General features: G+C 37.4%; 1 protein-coding gene across 2 annotated transcripts in view; it reads left to right on the forward strand.

The window, feature by feature from the left end:
* The first annotated feature begins 6192 nt into the window (after positions 1-6192).
* Esp (Epidermal stripes and patches) overlaps positions 6193-23327 on the forward strand; it is a 199011-nt gene continuing 181876 nt past the window's right edge. Inside the window, exon 1 of one of the 2 annotated variants that reach the window (XM_067760546.1) lies at positions 6193-6332. The gene's annotated coding sequence lies outside the window, so the exon portion shown is untranslated. Of the gene's footprint in view, positions 6371-23327 lie in introns of both variants that reach the window. The other variant, XM_067760544.1, reaches the window with a different exon arrangement.

Raw genomic sequence — 23327 nt, forward strand, 5'->3', positions numbered from 1 at the left:
GTGGTATCGAAATTTCATTTGAATACTTATGTAGTTGTGGGCAACATATTTCATAGCCATTTTAGCTGGTTGGAGTTGAGTACGAAATGCAGTGCTTTATAACAATAATCGGAAGTCAAGTTAAAGTAGAACTATTCTCTTTCTATTAGGCCACTAAGGGGTTAATATAAAGCAAAAACAAAACAAATATTATGGACACTGTTGCCATCGTGCTAAATTTGATAAATGAAATGTTTAAAAAGTACAGTCAGAGGTTATGAGCTAATTATCAACAATAGCACGTGAGCTTAAAGCAAATTTATAACTTCTTTGTTGACATCTATAAACAATCTATAAGAGAAACATACAATAAAGCTTAAGTATTTAGGCCCACTTGGTTAACTTTTTATAAAGGTAAATAAAGTAATGTCAAATATTCAAAAGTAGTGCAAACAAATTGGACAAATTAAACTGAAGAGACATAATTTATAAACAAAAAAAGGAAATGTTTAATGAAGGATAAAGTTAAACACATTTTGCAGTTACGATCAAGTTGAAGGTAATAGAAAGGCAAACAGCCGCATATACAGCAGCGAAAAAAAAAAGCAGTGACAATTTTTTTTCAATTTTCATTAGTTAAATTGCTCATTTTTTGGATATTTTATGCAAAAACTTCCATGAATTTTGTTGCGGCGGCGAATGCAACTGATTATTACCACGAAAATATTAAGAACACGATACAGGTTGACTATATTAAAGCGTCGGTTTTAATATCTGTCAAATATTTATATTAATTACAAAAATCCAATTTTAAAACAACTAATTTCATTTATACTTACTTCTTCGTGCTTCCTCTTTAGTAATCGTGAAAAGTGAAGCTCGAAGAAGCCGTTATACCCAAATTTTTAGAATTAAGTATCTATACTTAAACAGGGTTGTATTACAAATTAGGATAGTTACAAAAAATTATTTCATATGCTTAAGCCACGTATCCATTTCTAACATCCCGCCCCCCGTGAACCGAAGGAGCGTCTGTGATATGAGGTTCACCTCGTACGTCCACTTTGATGCTGGTCTTCTTAAAGTGCCACTCGATGTCTTTACTAATGCCGACCTTACCTGCCCATCTGGAGCCACGAATACTTCCAACACAATTCCACGCCTCACCTCGCCCAAATTCTCATTGCCATCACACACAATCACAACATCCCCAACTTTAATTGGAGTAACTCTTTCATACAACTTAGTGCGTCTGGTCAATGTTGGCAGATATTCCAGAACCCATCTGCGCCAAAAGGTTTGTTTTAGACCTTGCAAAATTCGGCATTGTTTTCTCAAACATGTTTCTTGAGAATCTGCTGAAGTTTGTACATAGCTTGGGCCACCCAGAATGAAATGATTAGGCGTTAATGGAATATCGTCAATACTTTTCAGAGGCAAATGCAAGCGGACGATAATTTATTAAATTTTCGGCCTCAATTAGTAGACTGTGCATCGTTTCAATCTGGGGAGCTACCTCTTTCAAAGTAAATGCCAATACTTGTTTCACACTACGGACCATTCTTTCCCCCGCACCACCGGCTTCTGGATTTCCAGGCGTGTTGAATACCCATTCAATACCACGGCGGGTGCATTCATCTCCAAGACGCTCAGCTACGTGTAACCACTCAATCTTACTCGCTCCCACGAAATTGGTACCCTTATCACTACGCATACGTACGGGAACATCTCTGCGATTTACGAAGTTCCGGAGGCATAAGATCGCTGCTTCAGACGATAGATCTTAGGCTACCTCCAAGTGGATCGCTCGAATGGTTAGGCACGTAAACAGTGCAACCCATCTCTTTTCGCGTCGCCGCCATATAGAAACAAAAACATGTCCGAAATAGTCCACTCCCGTAAACGAAAAAGGTCTAACATATGGTGTAAGCCGATCAGGTGGTACTTGGCCCAAGAGGGGATTCCTTGGAGTAGCAGCTGCATTTTTACAAAGCTGACAGGCGCTTTTAATAGACCGCAAAAGACATCATACGTTTGGAATACAATATTTGGACAGTATCGCACCGATAATAGCCTCACTGTTCTGATGATAAAATAGCTCGTGATAATGGCGTACTACTAAACGCGACATAACGTGGGCTTTTGGTAGGATAATTGGTCTTCTGGTTGATAAGTCTACGCATTGAGCATCGTCGATCCGACCGCCTAGGCGCAATATTCCTTGGTCATCCATTATGGGGGTTAAAGTGTACAACGGACTACTTTTCGAAAGCTGCTCTTCATTCCTCAATGTGTCTATATCTTCGGCAAACATGTCCTCCTGCACTAGTCGAACCACCATGAACACGGTTTCTTTAATATCTTTAGCAGTGATCTTTAATGGTTGTGGGAACGTTTGATATTATTTTGGACTAAAGAACGGAACCTTTTAACAGCATATCGGACCCAGGTCATGACTCTTAGAAACTTTTAGAAATTCGAAAATTTAGAAAAAGGTATAACATCTTCATCTAATTTAATTGAGTATATAAAATTGTTTCTCATCTCGATGTCGTTCTTGCACACTTTAATAGCAGCGGGAAGCATTGGCCATTTGTCTTCATGCTCTTTCAAAAAATCAGGTCCACTAACCCACTTACTATTTTCAACAAATATCTTGTTAAACTGTGGTCGCGTTGCGTCATCAGCTGGGTTCAAAGTACCAGGGACCCAGTGCCATTGCGAAACATTTGATGCATTAAGAACTTCTGAAATGCGATTGCACACAAATTGTTTGTATTGGCGCGCTTCAGACCGAATCCACTGAATGACTGTTTTTGAGTCCGATCAAAATATTGTTGTTTCTGGTGCAACCGTATGACTATCATGGGTTGCTTTGCTCAAACGCGTTCCTAGCACCGCAGCTTGTAACTCTAGTCGGGGAATTGACATTGGCTTCAAAGGACTGCACCGACACTTGGCTGCGACAAAAGTTACACTAATATTATCACCGTGGCATATGCGGAAGTATGCAGCAGCCGCAAAGGCTAGCTCACTCGCATCTACAAATATATGTAACTGCACTTTAGTAGCCGGATCTTTGAATACGCTGCCATAACACCGAGGAATGCTGAATTGTTTTAGCTGGTCAAGCATAGTATACCACTCGTACCATTTTTCATAAATTTCGTCCGGTATGGCATCGTGCCATCCTATATTTAGTCGCCACAATCGTTGCAATAAAATTTTTGGTGCGAGCGTAACATTTGCCAAAAAACCTAAAGGATCATATATCGACATAGCTATTCCTAGTACTTCTGCTTTCGTTGGCCGCCGACTTCCATCCAAGACTGGCTTCGGTATTCTTGCAAAGGTTAAATCAAAAGGGAATACATCACGCTTTGCATCCCAATGCATTCCAAGGACCTTGTCGTATTCGGAATATGTATTATATAAATTTTGAGAGTTACATTGGCGTAAAAGTGATTTATCAATAGACTGGAGCAGCACCTCAGAGTTGGAAACGGAACCCCTTAACTCAAAACCTGCTTTGCTGTGAATTTTAATCACCTTTTTCGTCGTGCTTATACCTTCTTCAATATTAAAGAAACTATCTACATAGTCATTCACATAGTGGCGATTGATAATGGCCTCGACTGCTCGTGGATTTTCGTTTTGAAAAGTCAACACATTTATATTTTTTACGTATTGCGCTGAACATGAAGAGCAAATATAGCCAAAAATCATAGTTCGCATAACGTAAACATCAGGTTTTTTATTTACATTGCCCCCACGCCAAAGAAACCGCTGGGAATGTTGGTCTGCCTCGCGAATATTTATGCGGTCAAACATTTCCCTAATGTCGCCACATATAGCTATTTTACCCTCCCGGAATTTAAATAATATTGAATGCAATGGTATCGGCTGATATTCGGCGGGGTCCTTCATAAGTGCAGAATTCAATGACATATTGTCAACCTTAGCTGCAGCGTCGAAAACTAATTGTGGCTTATTTGCTTTATTTACACTGTAAACAGCGAAATGGGGTAATTACCATATACGCGGATTTGGCAGTTTCGTTTCATCTTCAGATAATTTTTGGGCATATCCCTTTTCCAAATATTCATTTATCTTCCCTTTATACCATTCTGAGTAATTCGTATCGCGTGCCATTTTTTGTTCGACCAGCTGAAGTCGCTTTAATGCCACGTCATAACTTTCTGGCATGACTACATTATTACTGTGCCACAAGAGGCCCGTTTTGTACCTATCACCTATTAATTTAGTTGTGCTGCGTAAAATGTAATCGGCTTTAATATCTGCATCGGACTTTATTGGCGCTAGCTTTGTGTTGAACCTTTCAAGTGAAAAATAATCGGCCACTTGCTTTTGCAACTCTTTAATATCGTTATCATCTATGTGTACGTGACACACCGTAGCCTTATCAGTATTATATTCATCAGAACCAAACAACACCCACCCCAGTTTAGTTTTATGAACTGTGAACCCATCGTTAAAGTTTTCTACTTTCAAAGGCCTAATGAGATTGGTATGCGACATTCCAATTAAAATTTTGGTGGCTGCGTCAACGTAACTCTCAATTGGAATATCTCTTATTGACTCACTAAATTGCTTAAAGCTGTCTACGCATAACGTTTGTGGTGGCAAAAACAATTTCTTTGTAGTTCGCACACCTTTCATATAAAACTTGCCTTCACCGTTATTGGTAGCTGAGATTTCCAAGTTTACACGTTTAGAAACCTCGCTTGTTGTCTGATTATTAAACCATTTTAAGCGTAGCAAATCCTTTGCGCCAGTGAGACCAATTTTACTTGCTACATCTTCTTCCAATAATGTGACTTTTGCTCCATCATCGATGAAAGCTATGACTTGAATGCTTCCTCTTCATTGTACAGGTTTACAAGTATGATATGTATGAGAGGGAAACAATTTCTTTCCCTTTCTAACACACGGCAGTTTGACACTTCGGTCAGTGTCAAACTAGCGTGGAACCCAGTGGAACCTGCGTGGAACATGAGTTTTGACACTGAACGAAGTGTCAAAATTACCGGGGTTGCTTCGTCGAAAGCGACACAGGGAAGCAAAAAAGGGATCGGAATATCAGATATGGGTTGCTGTGATGGTAAATTTTTTGAACGAATTTAGTAGGAAATTTTAAGTGCACCCATATGGGTCCTTCAGAAAATTATAAAAAAGTCTTCAATTGGGGTATCTGAGGACGCGTAGTTATTTCAGTATTAAGAATACAAACACGGGAGTTAAGTTTTTCTACCCGTTCAAAAGTTCTCCGCGAAAAACAGTTTGAAACCGAGGTCGACTACAATAACCCGTCCAAAAAAGCGGAAAGAAAAATGAAAAGACGCGTTTTGTCCTGTTATCAATAGTCCAAAGGCGGAAAAGTATTCGAATTATTGGAACCGAGGCAAAAACGCGTCTATTAATACTTCCCTCAATGGCCATGTTTTAGCAATCGTCCCCAGTAATAAAGTATCACAATTTGTTAATTAAAATTGTCCAAAACATATGCATATTAAAAAGAGATGTAATTAAGTGCTCATTTGAAAGTAAATAAGGATATTTCTTTGTAATTTTGCAATAAAAATTTTACACAGTTTTCGTTAGCAGCTACTAAATTTTCTTGGACCTAAGAAGTACAACACTGCCAAATAGCATCCACACAAAAAACGAACAAGAACAAGCAATTTATCAGGTGAGCGTGGCTGTGTATGTGCGTGCTGCTACATATCCTACTTGTAGACCTGTACAATGTTCCTCTTGGCCCATGCAATTCCACAGGCTGAAATTTGAGAAAGGTTCTGTTTATGTTTTTGTTTGTATGCTCTCCTTCAGATTGTTTAAACTGAGGTGGGGCTGCCAGTATTATCGTTCTGATTGTGAAGCAGTCTATTATGGTACTTTTGGCACGATGATATACCACACGTGCCACGTGGTAAACAGTTGTGAACGCTATGTCCCTCAGAAAGGCAACAAAAAGATAAACGATTCTTCTTCACAAGTTCCCAACGCTCATTATAATTTGATTCTTTAAATTTTTCTCATCGATATAATTTATGGTTCTCTTTACACAAAATGCATTTACTATTTTCTTCCGATATGGCAAGCACAGCTTTTACAGATCTATTACCTTTATTCACCAGCTGATCGGATTTGACATTTGATGCGTTCAAATCAGTTGCTTTAACAACAAACATTGAAATTTGTCGCAACCATAAACTAAAATCGCTAACAGTGGGATACGGCTTATTTATAATAAATGTGTGACGTGCCCACTCTTCTCGCTTATAAATTGGTAATTTACTTACCAATTCGTCCAGCAGTGTTGGGTTAGACAGGTGAGGTAGGAATGCGACTAAATTGGTTACCATTGCAGGTAAGTTGAAATTTCATGCACCTTACCACTTGCGATAGAAGGGAATGATATAGCTTTGGCGAGTTGACTACGAGCAAGCACCTCCGGTCTTCCGAAATGAAATTCCAACGATGAAATTAAGGCATTCACACTTGAGGGATGAATTAAAAGCGAGACGACTTTAGACCTGGCGTCTCCCTTAAGGGATTTCTGCAATCTAAGTAGATATTCAACATTAGTGTACGAAAACATGTTAGTGGTTTCTCGAAAAGCAAGAATAAACTTTGGCCACTCTTCTGGCGAGCCAGAGAACTGTGGCAAACCTTGAAGTTTGTGGTGGTAGGCTGGCATCAGCATTTGTGTTTGGCTATTTTGTATAGGTGACGAAAGTGGTGCATTTAACGATGCACCAGCTGTGGGATAAATGTATGAAAAGTTGTACGGCGACAAATTTGTAGGATGGCTTGCTGTGATGTAGTTTCTTTGCGGAGCGTAGTGTGGCGCTACAATAGGCGATCGCTGTTCCGATGATACGATGTTATTGTTGTTCCATGAATGGGCATGAAAAACGCTGTTAGAAGTAATGGTAGATATTTGTGTAGTGTTGGCGGCTGTAGCTGTAATGTGCTATGATGTAAGGGCTGGGTAACCAGCGGCAGCAGATGAGATTTCTGGTGATGTGCGGATTGGATAATTCGCAGCAGTGTGTGACAGTGTGTATACTGGACATGAGGCGGCGGTGGCCAATATGGTGGCTGAACAGTAGGCGTCAGTAGAGGCATTTGTATAAATCTCTGTCGTGTTATGAGCAGATGATTCAGATGAAGATTCGCAAGGCATATTATTGACGGTCGTTGACGAAGCGAGCGTTTTCATCAAGTTTAGTCTGTCTCTTTCGGAGGATTCCAAGCACAGTTGCAATTTGTGGACTTGTTCCTGAAGATTGCTGATTGTATCATCTTGAATGACAGTACGATCAGCTTTGCTATCGCTAGATGAATCATTATTCGATTTTGGCATTTTCGGCGACGTGGCGTAACTTCTTAAATTATAGCGTTTCATGTACAAACGTAAAATGGCGATTTTCTTCACATCGATTCGTGGAAGAAATATTAAAATAATGTTGCGGCAGCGAATGCACTGATTATTAGCACGAAAATATTAAGAACACGAGACACGTTGATTATATTAAAGCGTCGGTTTTAATATCTGTCAAATACTTATATTAATTACAAAAATCCAATTTTAAAACAATTAATTTCAGTTATACTTACTTCTTCGTGCTTCTTCTTTAGTAATTCCTGAAAAGTGAAGCTCGAAGAAGCCGTTATAGCCAAATTTTTAGAATTAAGTATCTATACTTAAACAGGGTTGTATTACAAAGTAGGAAAGTTACAAAAAATTATTTCATATGCTTAAGCCACGTATCCATTTCTAACAAATTTTGTTACTCAAACTACGCAAACCGAACATAAAACCATTTTTCGAAAAAAAGAAGAAAATTCGAGAAAAATTAACGAAAATTTCAAATTTTTTATTTCGAGTTCTTTTTAAGTATGCAGTTTTAGCCCAATCAATGGAGTCCTGTTATAGGACCTGTTATAGGTCTCCAAAAATCAAGTTTTGACAAATTTTTTTACAAAGAGTGTTTTAGGTTTTCTTTTATACAAAGTGGAATTTTTTTTTAACCGTCAGAAAAAAAATTGTCAAATTGAAAGCAAATTTTTTGAGAAGTTTACCTCGTACTTTGTTAGATTAAATTTGAATGTGCTACAAAACGGCATACTTAAATAAAAAATTAGGAACTTCAAATAAAAAGCCTGAAATTTTCGTTAAATTATCTATAATTTTCGAATTTTTTCGAAACAATTTTGGGATTGGTTTGCAGAGTTGTGCAAAATATATAGGAAGCTTTTGTTAATATGTCGAAAAAAAAATAAAATTAAAAAAAACAATTTAATAGAAATGAAAAAAATTGCCACTGCTATTTTTCTGTTCGCTGCTGTGTATACATACATACATATGTATGTGTATATAAGAAATGAAGGGAGCACTAAAAAAATTTTTATAAGAATTCCTGTTTCTTAAATGTGTTCTCTCCTCAAGTAATCTGCACCACAGAGATGCACGAGGAAACAATATCCATTCGCGTGAAATAAGCCCCGCGCATCATAGAAAGGTGGTAAAACAGTACTAGTGGCTTTTACCCGGAGTTAGAAAACTATCCATGCCAGAGCTATTCCTGGGTGGCAACAAAATCTGAGTTTCATTGGTAGCAAAATAGTCACCTATGCTTCTTTAGCTTCGTGGTCGAAGACTATGCATGGAACAGCAATAACAAAATTAAGCGAAATGATCCACTAGTTTGTATTGACATAAAGGGTGTCCTCATTGCACCCCTGCTGATGCAGTAAGAACTTTATTGGGAATACCTCCTTTGCCTATTTTAATATAGGAAGGGACAAAATTTTGTTAAAATGGGTTCTCGGGCATCAGGATCATTAAGATAATGAACAGGCAGACTACCTATCCTAGCAGGGTGCTATAGCGTCCAGAGCCCGTCTGTGGATTCACAAAGGCACACACTAGGGAAACCAAAGCAGTTCACACAACACTGGTTTGAATCCCAGGGTAAAGGGATGCCAAATTGTTTATACTATCCACAACGAGAGTGTCCTCCAAACTTACTAATCTAGGCAGAGAGGACCTACAAACTCTCATTGTAGTCTGCGATATCACATAAGTAGGTAAAATCTATCCGATACACAAATCGATTTTGTGAACTGGGGGCTGAACCGCTGGTGCACATTCTCTGCGAATGCGTAGCTCTGACGAGGCCGAGACCTCCCACTGATAAAACAGTGGAGTTTTAACACAAAACTATAAAGTTTAAAATTAAAACAAATTTCTGAACTTTCATTGTAATAACTATTCGATTTTATTGTTCATATTTGGTAGTCCAAAAAAGTTTAAAATTTAAGCGTGTATAAAACAGACCTGTTAAATAATGATTAAAAATTTTAATGATTATTAATTATAATGAGTTTTCCTCAGCCAATTGTATAATGATTAAGTGTCAGTAGGTATGCCCTTTTAATGATTATTAATTAATTATTTTCATTAAAAAATTGTAATTAATTATTTTTAATTGCATAATTAATACAAACAATGTTGATTATTTTTAATTATTTTTTCGTTTGTCTTATGGAATGTTAAACATAATTATTGGATTAGTTTAATTAATTTTGATTATTTTTAATTAAATAATTAATATAATTATTTGATTAATGTCAATTAATTTTGATTATATAAATTACATAATTAATACAATTAAATGATTATTTTTAATTAATTTTAATTATTTCTGTGTTTTTCCAGCATATAATATAAAAAAAATATATATATATACAGATATATACTTACGTCTGTGGTGTAATAAGCCAAAATTTACGCTCTCCAATTTGGTTTTTAAAGGTTTTCACAAAAAGCAGCGACACTTGACAATATCAGTAAGAATAAATATGTATCTTATATTTCTTGAGTTAGCACAAGTATGTACATACAATAGTACAATTGGTTTCAGCCACTTATTTCTTACTTCTAACATTTTCTCTTTCATGTTAATAATTCAAAATAATCATATAATTGGAAATAATTAGATAATCAAAAATAATTAAGTAATTGAAATTAGTCAAATAATTAAATTTAATTATTAATTATTTGATTAATTTTAATTTTTTTGATTAATTTTAATTGTTTGAATATTTTTAATTACTTAATTGTTCTTAATCATATCATTGTCTTTAATTTAAAACAATGGGTACATTTTTTAATTATTTTTGATTATTTTTTTAATTAATTAATTATTAATTGCTGGGTGCTGCGCAAAAAATTAATTAATCATTAAAATTAAAAAGGGAAACAAAATTAATGATTATTAATGTTAATGGAAATTTAACAGGTCTGGTATAAAAGTATCGATATGGAAAAGTATCGTATCGAAATTCATGTTCCTAGCTACGATAGATATTCTTATACTCTTTCGGTTGATAACTGGTGTTGTTAATGATTTCTGGAATATTAGTTATTCTAGCTTTTTTTACTTACTTACCTCAAAAACAAAATCACCCTCAACTTTTATCCAGGTTCTTAAATACAACATCATTTCATTAAACATTATTTACTATTAAATTTATGATAAATATATACATATATACTATGTATGTATATTAGGGCTGGGACTATCCGCATATTCGAATATCCGGATATCCATACGGCATGGATATCCGGTTTGTGAAACTATCCGGATATCCGGATTTATGAATATCCGGTTAATAACCGTATTTTTGGATATCCAGTGAAAGCAACAAATTGATGTACCATATATGTTTATTTAACATTAATAACAATAACTTCGTGGGCATTTAGATCAATTAACAGCATTTTTTCACAATATAAAACAAATGGCACTGTTCTTATTTTCACTTGTTTGTAAAATTGTAGCTTTTTAATTTTTGACGTTAATTTAATAATCTACAAATATATTTTTGAATAATTTTTCGATGTTTGCTTCGTTCAATTCTGATATGCAGATATTCAACTTTTATATTCCAGTATCCGGACATACGGATATGAGGATTTTGCGTTTGCGTATCCGGATAGCCGAACAGGGGATATCCGGATTTCCCATTTGTGAATCCGGATAGCCGGATTTTTTGCCAAGCTATCCAGTTATTCAAATATCCGGTTTATCCGGATAGTTGAAAAATCCGGATGCAGTTCACAGCTCTAATACATACATATATGTTTTAATTTATTGAACGATTTATTCGAGCGTACACCGGTTGGCGCTGTCACCTCAAATCGTGCATGCTGTCCTTTTAATATCGAGCAAAGGTGATGAGTTATGTAATTGAATAAATCCAATGAACTGAATTTATTACAATGTGCCAACAGTTCATTAAATTGGTGGATTGGTTAATTTAGCTAATTCCGTGTAGAATACTTCCAGCTGTTACGTCATGAATGCATTATTAATGGCTAAACTTATTGCAAAAGCAACATAAATTAATGTATAAACGTGTACCCTTACTCTTTTTTTTATTGATTTTCGATACATTGTACTTAGTATTAGACCGTATCGGAAAAAAATTTACAAAATATTTCTTTTCAGGGAGAAAAATAATTATAATAATAATTATAGTTTTTGAATAATTATTTTGAACTCTTACTACTTTGTACAATTTTATAACGGAAGTAGTGGAATTACTTTAAAAATAATTTTCCTTTTCTGTATACCTTCTTTCTTCGAAAAAAGAAAAAATATTCAAAACCATATACATACGTAGTACTAATCACAGTAATCACTAGTAGTGATAGAACTTTTAGAAAAGTATCGATACCGGTACTCGTATTAAATACTGGAACAAAGTATCGATGCTTGTACTCATGCTCAATATACTCGACACACTCGATGCAACTGGGTTTACTACCAAAAGCGAAGAAACTTTGCATTATTATAGCCAACTGTACTTGTACACAGGGTAATATAATTTTGATTGGATAACGGTTGGTTGTACAGCTATAAAGGAATCGAGATAGATATAGACTTCCATATACCAAAATCATCAGTACCGAAAAAAAATTTGATTGAGCCATGTCCGTCCGTCCGTCTGTCCGTTAACAGCATAACTTGAGTAAATATTGATATATCTTCACCAAATTTGGTAAACGAGCTTATCTGGACCCAGAATAGATTGGTATTGAAAATGAGCGAAATCGGATGATAAACACGCCCACTTTTTATATATATAACATTTAGGAAAAAACAAAAAACCTGATTATTTAGTAATTAATACACCTAGAATGTTGAAATTTGACGTGTGGACTGATATTGAGACTCTTGTTAAAAATTTGAAATTTTTTTTTTAATGGGCGCGGCACCGCCCACTTGTCATAAAATCAATTTTACAAATATTATTAATCATAAATCAAAAATCGTTAAACCTATCGTAACAAAATTCGGCAGCGAGGTTGCCTTTACTATAAGGAATGATTTCAAGAAAAATTAACGAAATCGGTTAAGGACTACGCCCACTTTTATATACAAGATTTTTAAAACGGTCGTGGACGAATAAAATAAGCTATGTCTTTGCAAAAGAGCTTTATATCAATGGTATTTCATTTCCCAAGTGGATTTATAAATAGGAAAAACATCTAATTTAAGAAAATGGGCGTGGCACAGCCCCTTATATGACTAAGCAATTTTCTATGTTTCGGGAGCCATAACTCGAAGAAAAATTAGTTCAGAATAGAACCATATGTATATATATTATTGCGCAGCCTTGTAACACTAGTAAGCACATAAAACAAACAACAACAGCATTTCAAGTGTGCAGCTGGGTATGTAATGTTCGGTTTCACCCGAACTTAGACTTCCTTACTTGTTTTTGATTTTGAATCGAATTTTTTTCTTTTGTTTTTTCTAAGCGAGCAGAAAAAATTTTGAAGCTTTAGGAAAAAACTCCAGTTATTTCATTAACTCTCTGTCTGAAGTTGTGGCCACCGTGGTGTGGGGGTAGCTTGCTTCGCCTACCACACCGAAGATCGTGGATTCAACTCACGGTCAAAGGAACATCGAAAATTAAGAAAAAATTTTATTCAATTAGAAAAAACTTTTCTAAGCGAGGTCGCTTCTCGGCAGTGATTTGGCAAACACTCCTAGTGTATTTCTGCCATGAAAAGCGAATCAGTGAAAATTAATCTGCCTTGCAGATGCCGTTCGGTGTCAGCATAAAAATGTAGGTCCCGTCCCGCCAATTTGTCGGAAAAATTACAAAAAGACGAAAATTGAAAGAGAAGCTTGGCATAAAATCTCTTCGGAGGAATCGCGCCTTACATTTATTTATTTTATTTGTTTTACTCTGTGTGAAGTGGGCATTATGGAAATAAAGGCCGCTTTCCACTCTATACTTACATATATCATTCGAGGTCGAACCCAGATACAGAATTCGAATTCACATTTAGAACTTCTAATATATTGTTACGAATATTAGCAAACTAAGGGGTGCTGCTATCTCTAAGCCGATGCTAAACAGTGATATCATGCACATCCATAGATCAATCATTATGTATCTACATAAACGAAACAATAATTGCGTCTACACATATGTACCATGTACGTATACGAGCAGCAGAGAATGAATGCACAAACACATGCATATATCTGAGATACTCCTGAAAGTATGCAATGAGAGAAGCTATAAAATCGTGCATTTGTAGTTACAGCTGAGAAGTTTGAGAGCTGATGGCATCTAGTAGATTCTGGAAATGGAAGCGCATAGAAGATGCGAACGTTGAAATCAGAGAGTATAAAAGGCGGCAAATGTAGAGGCGCTGGAATTCAGTTTGAGTTGAGCTATCAAGCAGTTATTGATTAAGCACGCAATCTGTCGGGCAATAGTAGAGTTTCATTTGAGCTATCAATCAGTTTGGTTGTTAAGCAAGCTAGTTGCAAAGTATAAGTGTTATTGTGAAGTACCTTAATAAAGGCCATTTTTCCATTATTCAATATTGGAGTTATTTATTCAACAGTTTAGTGATTCGAACTTAACAGAAGATTGCAAATAAGAGGATTTGCAGTAAATTCGTTACAATTGGTGTCAAAAGAGGAATTGTTGAATAAATTCCGAAGATTGGGAATACAACTTGGACATGGCAAAGTTCAGTGAATTGAAGATCCAGCAACTGAAGAAGGAGTTGGAGAGCCGTGGATTGAATACAAGCGGCGTAAAACTCGAACTTCAGGCACGGCTACGAGAGGCAATGGAAGCAGAAGGAATTGATGTGGATGAGTATGTCTTTTATCCTGATGGGGACGAGACAACAACAAAAATTGAAGAGGAAAACGAAACATCACAGACAGTTACGAGCACAGACTTGAGCATGATTTTGGCTGCAATATCTGCACAAACATCGACAGTAAAAGAAATGTCGTCAGCAATAACATCGAAGATTGAAGCACAAGAAACGCGTATGTCAGAAATGTCGACACAGATAACATCCAAGATGGAAGCACAGGAGGCACATATTGCAGAAATGTCGTCAGAAATAACATCGAAAATTGAAGCAGAAGAAACGCGTATGTCAGAAATGTCGTCAGAAATAACATCGAAGATTGAAGCACAAGAAACGCGTATGTCAGAAATGTCGACGCAGATTACATCCAAGATGGAAACACAACTGGAAGAGCAAAAGACATATATGACATCTCAGTTGGCTGAGCAGTTGAAAGCACAAGAAGCCCGCCTAACCTCGCAGCTGGAGGCACAGGAGATAAAAGTAACATCGAAGCTGGAGGCACAGGATACAAAAATTTTACAGTTTCAGGAAAAAATCGAGGCCGAAGTGGATGCTTTGAGAGGATGTATCGAGCAATTGCAACTGAATCGCCCAGCAGTTTCAACGAGTAATCCAAAGGTAAAAACACCATCCTTTGACGGTTCTGTTCCTTTCCAGGTCTTTAAGCTACAGTTTGAGAAGACCGCAACAGTGAACAACTGGAATGCTGAAAATAAAGTTGCTGCACTCTTCGTAGCATTGAAAGGACCAGCTGTCGAAATTTTACAAACTATTCCAGAGTACGAACGGAACAGCTATGAAGCATTGATGGCCGCTGTCGAGAGACGTTATGGAAGCGAGCATAGAAAACAGATATACCAAATTGAGTTGCAAAACCGTTACCAAAAAGCAAATGAGACATTACAGGAGTTTGCTTCGGATGTTGAAAGATTGGCTCATCTTACAAATGCGGACGCACCCGTGTAGTACACCGAGAGGGTAAAAATCCAGAGTTTTATGAATGGCATACGGGACGTAGAAACGAAGCGAGCGACATATGCAAACCCAAAACCCACATTTGCAGAAACGGTATCCCATGCACTGGCTCAAGAAACAGCATTGCTTCTGTGTAAGTCAGTTTTCAAAGCACGCCGTGTGGAGGTAGAAAGGCCAGAGTGGGTAGACGCAATATTGGAGGCGCTGAAAGTATCGCAAAAGCGGAGTGAAAAAGTTATCAAATGTTTCAAATGCGGGAAGCCCGGTCACATTGCACGTCATTGCGATCTTGGTCCTGGTAGTTCTAACTTGGGTGGCCGTAAACGCAAAGCTGGAGGAGATGAGCAAGAGCGTGCCAGATTGAAAAATCGAGAACTAGCTCCAGCTATTGAATTTCCTGTGATGTCTGTGTCGCAAATTGGAAGGAAATCAAGCAGTCTTACCATCAGAGGGAATGTGGATGACAAGGAGCGTGTACTGAATGTAGATACGGGCGCATCTCATTCCTTGATTCGATCTGATTTAGTCAACAGGAGAGTAAAACCGTTACCTGGAGCAAGGTTGCGTACGGTCACAGGCGGGTATAACCAAGTCCAGGGAGAGGTGATATGTGAAGTCCTAATTGGAAGGTCATGGTTCTACACAAATTCGTTGTGGCGGAGATCGTTGATGAAGTCATATTTGGAGTGGACTTCTTAGTTGACCATGACATCAGGATCGATATGCCAAGAAAGATTATGCGCTATGAGAACCAGGATGAGCCACTTAACTTCAGTTTGGAAGAAAGGTTCAGCAGTAATCGAGTGCTGGTGAAAGAGATTCGACAAAAAACGCAAAAGTCAAAGGCAGCAGATCGGGCAAGGGTTGATGGAACGAATCGACCAAACAAATCAAAACCGAAGGTACCTGCGAGAGAAAGACCGGCATCGACAAACCCTAATGGACGCACGAAAATGACTGAAAGAATTTTTCAAAAAGAATGCAAGGGTGGTTTCAAGCCAGCGCGCACTACTGTTGTGAAACGTCCAGACGATAATGATGATGCAAAGTCAATCCGTCAAGTGCAAGCTCTGCGAAGAAGTTCATTGGTCAAACAACAGTGCGAGGGAACGATGAAGAATAATGAGTAGTAAGATGAAACGCAGGTAAAGTGAGAACAAAAATTCGAAAGGTTTCTTGGAGGGAGATTTGGTACTCTTAAACAACCCTCACCGGCGGAAAGACGTTCCAGCCAAATTTCGGTGCAGTTGGGAAGGTCCGTACAAAGTTGTGAAGAAGACCAGTGACACCATCTACCGCATACAAACAATTGGGAAACCACGGAGTAGAAGAGTGGTATATTCGTAGATGCTAGCGGCGTTTAGATCGGGAGATTTGTCTGATCGGGACGATCAGACTTAGGTGGAGGGCAGTGTTACGAATATTAGCAAAACTAAGGGGTGCTGCTATCTCTAGGCCGATGCTAAGCAGTGACGTGAATTCACATCAATAATTCAATCATTATGCATCTACATAAACGAAACAATAATTGCGTCTACACATATGTACCATGTACGTATACGAGCAGCAGAGAATGAATGCACAAACACATGCATATATCTGAGATACTCCTGAAAGTATGCAATGAGAGAAGCTATAAAATCGTGCAATTGCAGTTACAGCTGAGAAGTTTGAGAGCTGATGGCATCTAGTAGATTCTGGAAATGGAAGCGCCTAGAAGATGCGAACGTTGAAATCAGAGAGTATAAAAGGCAGCAAATGTAGAGGCGCTGGAATTCAGTTTGATTTGAGCTATCAAGCAGTTTGGTTGTTAAGCAAGCTAGTTGCAAAGTATAAGTGTTATTGTGAAGTACCTTAATAAGGGCCATTTTTCCATTATTCAATATTGGAGTTATTTATTCAACAGTTTAGTGATTCGAACTTAGCAGAAGATTGCAAATAAGAGGATTTGCTCTAAAATCGTTTCAATATTTACTTTAGTTCGAAATTTTTTTATTTTATTTTCATAGCCGCATATTTAGCACTTAACATTTTTTTACGATTATCTTAAGAAGGGGCTAAGGTTTATTGGCAAATCGGGCATAAAATTCGAAATCAGCTGACTAAAATACATATTAGACTGGGTGGATTTATTAACCGATATCGCGCCATAGATTTATCAATAGGATTTGGGCTCAGGAAAAAAAAGTTCCACTACGCATACCCAAAAAAATAATTTTCGAGCCTGCGAAATTTCATTTTTTTTTACCTTTTTTCGACTTTGATTTTTAAGGTTTTTATTCATGACCTACTAAAAAAATTTTATTTGATTGTAAAATTTTCATGTATGTATATATATATATATTTTTTTTTTTTTTTTTTTAAAAACTGTTATCGACAACGTTTTTAGCGGACATTTTTGGGTCGGACAGGGTATAAATATGAAAATTTTTTTAGTAGGTCATGAAAAAAAACCTTAAAAATCAAACTTGAAAAAAAGAAATTTCGCAGGCTCGCAAATAATTTTTTTGGGTATCCTATCGAAACATCGATGGCGCAATATCGGTTAACTTTCGTCCATACAAATCGACCCACCCTAATACATATGCCTTTGAATTTACAAACCCCTTTTTCTTTCGCCTGCCGGTGTCTTTTTGCTATTGCAGGAGGCACCATCTGCCAAGAGAAGGTTATTAATGTTCTTTACGAGTGGAATTTTCCAATTGTTTTAAAGATATTCATTAGTTTGAAAAATTTATTACACACTCCTCCATGTATTGACGTTTTTTTGCATTTGCATTTGCTATTTGCATTTTATTTATTGAATGAAAACTATTTTAACTACCTACTGTTTCTAATGAATGTATAAGACTATATTCAACCACCAAAAAATGGTGTATGCGACTATAAGAAATAATATTAGATTTTGTCGTTTTTCTATATAAATCAATGCTGAGTTCAAACAAACCCGTGAAAAAAATTGGGTAAAGATATCTAAATTTTTGCTCATGCACCTAAAGAAATTACGGTAGCAAAATCAACAAGTCGCTTTTGCTGTTCTTGAATAAACAGACATTAGTGGAATTGATCGCATTATGGGTAATTCAACCGGGTTTTTTGTCAAGAGAAGGAACTGTTGGTCTGATCTCATTGATCACTTCAGCAGCTGACAACTTTCAATACTAGGCAAATACATCAGCTAATTTCAGGAACTTACGCTTACGCCGCTCATTACTTAGTTCTTATAACTATGGTGCCACAGAAATTGTTGTCATATCAACAGCCTTTATTGTTATTCTAATGTCGATAAAATCCTTTTATTTTTAACAGTTTATTTTGGTATTCTTAGGGTGACAGTAATAAAAGTTATGTTTACAGATCTATGGCTTAAGTATGATACAATTGTTTTATTTGACTGTTGAAGCCTTCAAACTCACTACTTCTGAACTAGCGCAGAACTATCTCTTTAAGCGGCGGTACTAGTTTTAATCTGGCCCGCCCGCTGTCCTTTCAACTGACACATCTAACATTGTGATGTCCTACAAAATGGCAACTACCCCCTTTTGCTGATCCTTGGCACGAGTTCTTGACTAGTTCAGCCGTAGGTGGTTCTGAGATAGTCCCCGCCTTTGACTGATACACTTATATACAAATAGCTCAGACTTAAGCGCTGTTAGTAAAGGTGTGGCTGCCAATTGTCGCGTTGGGCATTCGATTAGGACCAGTAGAGCGAAACTGTCGCTTTGCTTAACTGTCTACCATTTTTCTGCTGGGTTAGATTTAGTAAAGCTGAACTGGCCCGTCAATAAGGGCCTCATCAAGGACGCCCATCATTAGTCTTTCCTCTTTAGAGATATGAGCAACTTGGTAAGTGTAATATCGTGGGTTTTGCTTATGATCTTACAATGCAAAACTCCTCTGCTTCTATTCACGCCTTTCCAGCTCGTTGGATCATATGCAACTCCTGTCCTGGTCTAGATCAGTGGTGTATAAAGCTTCAAACACAAACGCAACATTTTTTGTAGTAGTATATGTGAGCAAACATTGTGAATCGAATTTACGCATAAGATGTTTACAGCTTGAAGTACAAGCGAGAACTGATTCATTGCTTGCTCTGATGTATCTTAGTCGCTACGCTCACACGACATGTAGGTGAAATGTTCGACGCTCTACGAAGCAGAAGCAGAACGAAAGTCGAAACTGATGATGGCACAACGCCGAAACCGATTTGTTTCGAAACTAAATTTGAAAAGGGATGACGGAAAATCGTTCCAATATACACTCTACGAAGCTCTTGTGGACATCTCTGGTCTAGATTAACGCAAAATCAATCAAATTTTTAACACGCTTATATTAGCTTCACTTGTATGTATGCTTGCTTGTAACTCTCTAGGCTAGGCGCGAAAAGGAGAGTTGCACCCATCTAGCGGCAATTATTGAAGATTCGCTGTAGTGGTTAAATAATTCGCTACAAAACGAGTTGTGCTTAATAGCGGAGACACGAACCTCTGTGCTACGGTGATATCAACATCAAATATCTAAGTGGATTGTAGATACTAAAACTAAATATTTAAAAGCGTGTTTTTTAGGTTTTTAACCTATATTGCTTTTCATATTTTAATAACTGTTTTCGTCGTTTCTAGGAACTTTTTATTTCGGGTGTAGTAAATGTCATAACGACCAAATTTAATTTAAACGTTGGTAAGTGCGCTGTATTTACATAGTTACTTACATGCAATATGATAGTCATATTTCATATTTTTAATTTTTATTTGAAAACGTATAAACTTTAATTGTTGAGGATTCATTTAGGGAACTTTTCGTCCGAAGAAGTCATTAACCTCTCTGGGGTTCAGCTCTTATGGACTTTTTCCTAAAACCAACGCCCTTTATTCGAAACTATACTATAAACAAAAAATAAAGAGTTATGTATCCGTAGATTCAGTGCTACTTTTTTGCGACAGTGAAAAAGCTAAAATCGAAAATAAAATTAAAACAAGTAAAGGTGTCTAAGTTCGGGTGTAACCGAACATTATATACTCAGCGTGAGCTTCAATTGTACATTTCCTTTCAGATAAATTACTTTTCTACATAACACGTTGCACCGCCCGTTTAAAAAAAATGTCTCCCCATTTCCTCTTACAATAAAACTTGATAAGTGAAATATCATTGATTCAAAACTATTTTTTGCTAAGTTATAGCTTATTATTCTAGAAAATTTTTTAGTTATAAAAGGGGCGGTGCCACGCCCATTTTTTAAAATTTTAATTTTTTCTTATTTATTTATAAATCCACTTGGGAAATGAAATACCATTGATATAAAGCACTTTTTTGCAAAGATATAACTTATTTTATTCGTCAACGACCATCTTAAAAATCTTTTATATAAAAGAGGGACCACGCCTTAACATATTTCGTTAATTCTTCTTCAAAGCATTCCTTATAGTAAACGCAACCTCTCTGCCGAATTTTGTTACGATGGGTTAACGATTTTTGATTTATGATTAATAATATTTGTAAAATTGATTTTATCACAAGTGGGCGGTTCTACGCCCATTTTAAAAATTTTTTAAAATTTTTATCAAGTCTCAATATCAGTCCACATGTCAAATTTCAACTTTCTAGGTGTATTATTTACTAAATAATCAGGTTTTTTGTGTTTTTCAAAATGTTATATATATTGTTACGAATATTAGCAAAACTAAGGAGTGCTGCCATCTCTAAGCCGATGCTAAGCAGTGACGTGAATTCATATCCATAGATCAATCATTATGTATCTACATAAACGAAACAATAATTGCGTCTGCACATATGTACCATGTACGTATACGAGCAGCGGAGAGTCAATGCACTAACACATGCATATATCTGAGATACTCCTATAAGTATGCAATGAGAAAAACTATAAAATTGTGCAATTGTAGTTACAGCTGAGAAGTTTGAGAGCTGCTGGACTAATAGATTCTGGAAGCGCCTAGAAGATGCGAAGGTTGAAATCAAAGAGTATAAAAGGCGGCAATTGTAGAGGCGTTAGAATTCAGTTTGATTTGAGCTATCAATCAGTTTGGTTATTAAGCAAGCTATTCGTTGCACAGTTTGACTGTTATTGTGAAGTACTTTAATAAAGGCCATTTTGCATTATTACATATTGGAGTTATTTATTCAACAGTTTGGTGATTCGAACTTAGCAGAGGATTGCAAATAAGAGGATTTGCAAGTAAATTCGTTACAACTGGTGTCAGAAGAGGAATTGTTGAATAAATTCCGCAGATTGGGAATACAACTTGGACATGGCAAAGTTGAGTGAATTGACGATCCAGCAACTGAAGGAGGAGTTGGAAGTCCGTGGATTGGCTACTTCTGGCGATAAATTCCAGCTACAAAAACGACTAAGTGTAGCTATGGTATTTGAAGGAATCTACAATGCTGAGGATTATGTCTTTCATTATGTCAGCGACAAAACAACAACAAAAATGGAAGAAAGAAACGAAACACCGCAGACAGTGACGAGCACAATTTCTGTACAAACATCGACAATGGCATCTCAGCCGGAGCCACAGGAGGCACGCATTTCAGAAATGGCGTCGCAAATGTCATCTCAATTGGAAGAACAGAAGACATATATGTCATCTTAACTGGAAGCGCAAGAGGCACGTATATCTGGAATGTCGACAAAAATTTCGGAACAGGTATCATCGCCGAGATAGAAGCGTTGAAAGGTCTTATGCAACAGTTACAACTAAATCGCCCAGCTGTTCCAGCGAGCAATCCGAAGGTAAAAACTCCACCTTTTGACGGCTCTTTCCTTTCGAGGTATTCAAGCTTCAATTTGAGAAGACGTCAGCAGTGAACAACTGGAATGCTGATGATAAAGTTGCTGCTCTATTCGTAACATTGAAGGGGCCAGCAGCCGAAATCCCACAGACGATTCCCGAGGGAGAGCGGAACAACTATGAAGCATTGATGGCCGGTGTCGAGAGACGTTATGGAAGCGAGCATAGAAAACAGATATACCAAATTGAGTTGCAAAACCGTTACCAAAAAGCAAATGAGACATTAAAGGAGTTTGCTTCGGATGTTGAAAGGTTGGATCATTGGCAAATGCCGACGCACCCGTGGAGTACACCGAGAGGGTAAAAATCCAGAGTTTTATAAATGGAATACGGGACGTAGAAACGAAGCGAGCGACATATGCAAACCCAAAACCCACATTCGCAGAAACGGTATCCCATGCACTGACTCAAGAAACAGCATTGCTTCTGTATAAGTAAGTTTTCAAAGCACGCCGTGTGGAGGTAGAAAGGCCAGAGTGGGTAGACGCAATATTGGAGGCGCTGAAAGGATCGCAAAAGCGGAGTGAAAAAGGTATCAAATGTTTCAAATGCGGGAAGCCCGGTCACATTGCACGTCATTGCGATCTTGGTCCTAGGATAGGATAGGATAGGTTAGGTGGTAGCTGCCCTGATAAGGATAGCTCACTTGGACAACACGAAGGTCCGTTGTGATACCACATACACCAAAAATAACGGTGACCTAGATCCAGCTACTTAGAGAATCGTTGGGTAGCAACGATAAAGCTCCGAATGATACCGATCTCAACTTTGGATATATCCTCGGGAGATCCAAGTGAGTCGCGACCGAAGTACTTTCGCCTAATTCTGGCAAAAGCTGGACAATCAAGCATAAAGTGATTTGGTGATTCCACCTCATCATCCTCCATACAGCTGCAGCAGGATGGAGTTTCCAGTATATTGAGACGTACCGCATGGATACCCATGGGACAGTGCCCTGTCAAAACCCCAATGACCATTGATAGGTGAGCCTTAGTGAACCCAATTATTTCAGCAGACCTCCTGCCATCCACTTTCGGCCAGAAATATCTTGCTACCCTGCAAGACGTGGTATCCGCCCAACGTTTGCTGAGCTGATTCGAGGCCCAGCTATGGAGGAGCAATCCACAGGTGGCCAGCGGGACCCCGAAGTCCCTACAGCCATCTTCATCCGGTTCAGTTGTACCGATGCGGGCTAAGAGATCCGCTTGACAGTTACCCGGGATATCACTATGGCCCGGGACCCAGATAATCTTAATTGTAAAATAATTCGATGCAATCGCAAGCGAGGTCAGGCACTCCCAAACCACCCTCGATCGCACTGTAGTTGAGCT

The sequence above is a fragment of the Eurosta solidaginis genome, chromosome 1 (assembly GCF_040869045.1).
Source record: "Eurosta solidaginis isolate ZX-2024a chromosome 1, ASM4086904v1, whole genome shotgun sequence".
NCBI classification, from domain to species: domain Eukaryota; kingdom Metazoa; phylum Arthropoda; class Insecta; order Diptera; family Tephritidae; genus Eurosta; species Eurosta solidaginis.